This window comes from Equus quagga, chromosome 10 (assembly GCF_021613505.1).
Source record: "Equus quagga isolate Etosha38 chromosome 10, UCLA_HA_Equagga_1.0, whole genome shotgun sequence".
Classification (NCBI taxonomy): Eukaryota; Metazoa; Chordata; class Mammalia; order Perissodactyla; family Equidae; genus Equus; species Equus quagga.
Window position 1 is genome coordinate 121,473,419 of NC_060276.1, and position 6,628 is coordinate 121,480,046.

Below are 6,628 nucleotides of genomic sequence, written 5' to 3' on the forward strand. Positions count from 1 at the left end.
CCACTGGACAATAGGATCCCAGAACGCTTGTCGAGACAGCTCCTCTGACCTAGGGATTCAACACTTGGCATCGCCGAGCGATGGAAACCTCTCCCACCTTTCAAACGCATGCAAAAGAGAAGGTCAGAATTTGGTCATGTACCCAGAAAGAAAATCCTACCACCTCATCAACGAGACTGCTTTACGTGCAAAACTTGGCTTTATGGGGCACAGAAAGTCTTCCCTCTTTGAATGGCATTTTGTAATTTCAAATCATTGGAGGGTCCTCAGCCTTATCTCATTCTTAAGTGGCCCCTGTTGCTTAGCCCTGAGCGTTCCCTGTGGTTCATGGGGTCAAAATGCAACAGAATCTATCTGTTTTGAATGAGGAAGGAGTAAGCGGTGGAGGAACTGAGTCTTTATGGAGGTATTCACTTAGAACACACAAGAGGACATGGAGAAAGCCATAAACCATTCTGCTTTGCTTTCTTCAACTATTAACTCTTTTCAAGGAAGGTGGCACTTCTCTCTCTCTCTCTCTCTGTCCTCTTTGTACATGTGTGTATGTGTGTACAAGCTCATTAAGAATTTACAGTCCTAGAATGTTATTCCAACTTCTCACGGTGACTCCACTTCCTGCCCACACATACTGTCATTAATCGTTGAAAACGTACCTATAACTAAAATATTTACCAGCAGTCCTGGAGAGCCACACAGTCATTTCTTATAAATACTCAAGCCTTTGCTCACTTCCCCTGGGGTTAACTTTTCTCTAAGTAGAAAGGTGGATGCCTGTGATTATGTAATGGTATGAGTCCCCACATGCATAAGCTACTCTGTGGTAGTTATTTGCTGCATCCAATTTAACCTCTTCTTCTGCCCAAAATATAAACACCAAATACTTCAGAAAGATGGTGGAGATTGCAGGCTTCGACACGCAGGGCACTGTTAATTCAGTTCAGGGGCTGATCCTGCTGAAGATGACTTTTGATGGTGCGATGATTCAGGGCAGCAGCTGGAAGGCGGAAGGCAACCTTGGAACAAAAGTCCCTTGGAGGATTAGCTGGGTGATGGCAAATTAGGAAGGGGCTCCAGCAGAGGCAGCGAGTCAACATTCACTCAAGCATCCATTTGGCATGGCTTTTACATTCTGCTACCTGGCAGAACTCAGTGCTCCCCTAGCAAAGCCAGAGGACAATAAATTAAAGATGTTGCTACAAATGTTGGAAAGAGCTGCAAGGAGAAGCAAATCTATCAACGAGACGGATGTCTGTAGGTAAGCTTCTGACACTGTCAGCCTCCGCACTTCATCAGCCAGGCTGGGGCATGAAGAGTAGGCTTCCTGTTGGATCTGTAATTCATCTCGGGGTTTCACTGTGTTAGTCCAGCAGGCTGTACGCGACAGGGACAATTTCCTTTCCAACACAAACAGTCTAATTACAGTGCAATCACACTGGGTTCCTGCTCTGAGTCCAGGGTGAAGTTGAGCTGCCGGGGCTCAAAGACGTTGTTAAAGGCAATAGAAGAGTGAAACATCTGAGTCGCCCGACACCCACATTCCCAGCTGAGGAGGAAAGAGGCGATCCTCTGCTTTCTTGTTTCAGCTCTCATACTAAAAACGGGTCCTTCTCAAGGGCTATTTAGTGCAATGTTTTTGGCATTTTGTGCTTCTTGTTGGTGATTTCACTGTTTAAAAGGACCCCAAGTGTAGCACTGAAGACCTGTCTAACGTTCCTAAGCACAAGAAGGCCGAGATGCATCTTATGGAGAAAACACGTGTGTTAGATGAGCTTCGTTCAGGCAGGAGTGACAGTGGTGTTGGCTGGGAGTTCAATAGTGATGAATCAACAACACGGATTCAATAAGGTGTCTTTAAAGAGAAACACACAAAACAAGGTTAAGTATTCATTGGCTGATGAAAATGTGGTGACCAGAGGCTCACAGGAACCTAACTCTCTATTTCCCCTGGGAGTGGCCATTCAGGATTCGCTAATTCAGAGTTTGCAGGGACTTCATAGAACGTAACTACCATGAATAATGAGAATACAGTCCTGTGCCAGATAGAGACGTTTCTGTCTATGACAGATGACATAGACGATGGTGGTCCCATAAGGTTATTAGCATATAGCCTAGGTGTGTGGTGGGCTATACCATGTAGGTTTGTATAAGTACACTCTGTGATGTTGCCACAAACACGAAACTGCATAACAACACATTTCTCTGGGTGTGTCCCTGTTTTTAAGCAACACATGACTGTATATATATTTTTTCTCATACTTTCTCACATATATTCTCATATATATATTTTCCAATATATAATTCTTGTATACATTTTCTCAAATACGTATTCTCACATGTGTATTGTCATATATATCCTCATATATTTTCTCACATATATATTCTCATATATATATGTGCACTTATATACTGTTCCATATATAGACGAATGGCTTTGAAACCCACCACCACGATCTTTGAATGACGTCCCTGCCTACATCTTTTGTGACTCTGTAACATGACACTAAAATCTCTGGTTGGCTCCCTGTTGACAAAGGGTAAGTTCCCAAGTCCCTAACGCTGGGGGTCCTTCATGCCTTGTCCCCCAGATTATCTCTTTCCACTCCCCCTGAACGGCCCCCCTGCTCCCTCACTTCCCTAAGCACACTGGAATTCTGTGTGTTCCGAATAACTCGTGCACTTTCCCAACTACAGAGCTCACATATTCTTCTGTCTGGAACGTTCTTGTCCAATTTCTGCATCTTGTAAGTTGCAATGCGTTCTCTGAGGTGTGCTACGAGCATCACCTCTTCTATTGAGCCTGCATAATGTGCACCCTGCTGGGTTTCCCCCTGTGGATTTTCCTCTCTATCTCAGAGAACTACTCTGGGATTCATGTTTTCATTCATCATTGTGTTCCCAACACTCATGACATTCCCATTGCGCGGCCCTCTACGTATTTCATGGCAACATTGATTCTAGGCATATTTCTTGTCTTCTTTCATTGGGTCAGGTATGAAGTACATGTCACAGATGTTGCCTTTGAGGGCCTGAGAGCCAAGAAGTATCCCAAATGTGGTACAAGCAATTTCAGGATTATGTACCTCCCATTATGGGACCACGTCAACTTTCACTATAATCAAAGAGGACAAGGTCTTTGGAAAAAATATAAAATGCTACAGAAGTACAACATAAAGCCAGAAAAAAGTACAGCATCCTAAAATGTATCACATAAAATTTAATGTCTAACGTCTGGAATCCCGGTATGTTAAGGAAGTAGGAATGCATTGAGTTTATTCTATGTTAGTCTTTGGTGAGACTCAATAGTATTCCAAGTGTTAAATATTCCTTAACTGGCAAAGGCATGGCTATGTCAGTCATGGGAGTTATATCTATTAGAAATGCAGAGAAGCCAACAAAAGCAGACAAGTTGGTGATTTGTCATTTTCAGGCTCAAAAATGTCCCCAGGTGGCCACTATAACCCAAAACGTCTTCACTAACTAGCAAAAACTGTGCTAACTAGCTAGTGCGTGACAGCAGATCATATTCTTTACTCATAGTTATTTTATACCAAATAGGTACACACCTATTTCAAGCGCTCGAGATCTGCTGCCTCCCATGGTTTTCAGCTTCTGTGAGTTTTCAGCTTCTGTCGTGTATGGTGTTTGCACCTGTTAAACAATGGGTTTCATACCCACTTTAGAAAATTCGAGACAGACATTTAAAATTCTACCTAGTTCACCCATGTGTTTCAATTGCATTGAAGCAGAGAAAGGAAGCCTATTTATTGAAAGTCATGACGTCGACTAGAGACATGACCATGAATTACCATCCCCACCGCCCCTCGCTGGTCCCCAGGCAGTACACAGTCAATCTCCTCATCTTGACTCTTCAAGATGGATGTGACTTGAAATACATCCAAGGCTATAACATTGTGGGGCCCTATTTTCAATCACTTGGCTTCTTCTCATGTGCTTGAAATGGGTCTCAAAACACAAAATAGCCAAGCGAGATGAGTTAACATCAATCTATAGAATTCAGCAAGCCAACAGGCTGAGAAAGGAAGAACACACGATACTCTCAACAGATGCGGAAAAATCATTTGACAAAGATCCAAGATCTATTCATGACAAGAGTAGACTGGGAATTGAAGAAACTTCCTCAACTTCATAAAAGGCATCTACAAAAACCGTACAGCCCATTCTCACTGCTTCTATTTAACATTACCCGTGAGGTCTTTGTTGTTGAAAGAAGGTTAGAAATAGGTAAATAAGTAAATAAAACACATCTGTATCAGAAGGGAAGAAGGAAAACTGCCTTTACTCACTGATGCCATTATCACCCATGTAGAAAATTCTAAGTCATCAACAAAAAAGCTACTAGAACTAATAGCTTAGCGAAGTTGCAGGATATAATGTCGATACACAGAAATCTCTTATATTTTGAACACGGGCCACTGAGTTTCTCAGTAATGCTGCTTCCCTCTCTCTCGCATATTCTTTAATGCTTATTAAACAGAGTATCTTCTGGACCTTCTTGTAGATCATAGTCCACCTGTAGGCATTTCTGGCTTGACATAGGGTACCCTCTTTACACTATATTCTGTAGTAGAGTATACCATAGTCTACACTTGAGCATTCACCAATACTTGGCTTTTAGTTCTTTTACGATTACTCTGACATCTCTACTTTATTTAATGTGGGTCAGTGGATTCTCCAAGGTCCAGGAGTCAACCTAACACCATCTTCCAATGTCCTTCGACAAGGGATATATTAGTCTAGGTTCTCCAGAGAAGGAGAACCAACAGGGTGTGTGTATATACAGATAGATATCTCTGTAAGTGTCTATCAATCTATCTCTGTCTCTATCCATTAATTTCTCTCTCTCTCTCTATTATCTATCTACCTATCTATCTATCCAACTATTTATCTATCTATCTATCTATCTATCTATCTATTAGCTATCTAGCTAGCTATCTAGCTAGCTAAAGAGATATGTTTTAAGGAATTGGCTCCTGTGGTTGTGGATACTGGCAAGCCCAAAATCTGCAGGGTAGACCAGCAGGCTGGAGACTCAGGGAAGAGTTGATGTTACAGCTCATTTGCAAAGACGATCTGCTGGCAGAATTCTTTCTTGCTCCAGGATATCAGTCTGTGTTCTATTCAGACCTTCAGATGATTGGATGAGGCCCACCTACATCACGAAGGCGATCTGCTTTACTCAAAGTCCACCAGTTCAAATGTTAATCTCATGCAAAAAGCACCTTCCCCAAAACATCCAGAATAACGTTTGACAGCATATTTCAGCACTGAGGCCCAGCCAAGATGACACATAAAATTCACCATCTGATCCAATGGATTCTCTGAGCTTCCAAAAGCCAGCCCAAACCCAGGGTCCACATCAAGGAGTTGAACACTATATCACAAGAAGATGATAAACTCTGCAGTATCCAAGCTTGTTCCACCTCATTTGGCTCAACGCCCCCAGTGTATCAACCCTTGTGTCCTCATTTCATGACTCAGGCTTCCCACTCCTTCTCAATAGGGACCCCAAATTGGTGCAGGAGACCTGCTGGGGTTGGCAATTCAAGCTCCCCCAGAGCTCTGATAAGCTCATCATTAAACCCCGGACGCTCAGCTGTGTCTCTTTTCTGGCTATGTAAAATGAGAATCTCTTTAGAGACTGCTATATTATAACAAATGGCCACAGGTATAGTGGCTTAAATTAATATAAATTTCTTATCTCACAGTTTTGGAGATTGGAAGTCTGAAGTAGTCTGGAGGGGCTGCGTTCCTCCTGGAGTCTCTAGAGGAGGATCTGTTTCCTTGCTTTTTCTGCTTCTAGAAGCCGCCCACATTCCTCGGTTCCTGAGCCATTTCCAGCTGGCAATTGCATCACTCCAACCTCTGCTTCTGTCATCACTTCTCCTTCTCTGACTCTGACCCTCCTGCCTCCCTCTTTCCCTTCTAAGGATTGTTGTGATGACACTGGGTCCACCCAGATAATCCAGGATGACCACCCCATGTGAAGATCCTTAACTAAATCACATCTAAAAGTCCCTTTTTCCTTCGAAGGTAACATAGTCACAGGTTCTGAGGATTAACGCAATCCACGGAGAGGGCTTTAGCTGTGAGCTGTCAGCCACCAACACTCCCAGAAGCTGGGGGATGAGTCTCCTGGTCCTGAAAGTGGTGGAGGTGGCGTTGGGAGGTAGGAGAGTATCTATGTAGTCACCACAGCATCCAGTACATTGATCGGGGCACATTGGACATCTCGTTTAAAAAACCACCAAGTTGGGCTTCCTCCCAAGGGAAGGACCACCTCAAGAGGAAAAAGCTGCAGGTGAAAATAGGATGCTGAAGCAAGGGGGTGGCAAATTCCAGCCTGTGGAAGACATTGCCACATGTAGACAGAGCTACAGTCAACATTCCCAGGGAAGAAATTGAATAGATGTGCTATGATGCCAACCCATCGACCGTCAGCTGTTTTGAGTATCAGAAACAGGAACAGGAGTTGACTTTAGCAGCAAAAGCACAGAGGGGGATCTCAGAGTGGCCCCCTAATTACCTTGGAGAGGTAAGTATGATTCAGAGACAATCCTAAAATAGGAAAGCTCGAAGACATCAGACCTGTGCTAGGCTGGGTTTGAAA

The 6,628-nt window shown here is 43.3% G+C and overlaps 1 long non-coding RNA gene across 1 annotated transcript; it reads right to left on the minus strand.

Moving 5' to 3' along the window:
* Positions 1 to 530: 530 nt before the first annotated feature.
* On the minus strand, positions 531 to 5,771 carry LOC124246019 (uncharacterized). The gene is made up of 3 exons (XR_006890376.1): positions 5,725 to 5,771; positions 3,564 to 3,648; positions 531 to 1,849 (listed from the first exon to the last, which is right to left on the minus strand). It is a non-coding gene; the product is annotated as an uncharacterized LOC124246019 (long non-coding RNA).
* Between the last annotated feature and the right edge of the window lie 857 nt (positions 5,772 to 6,628).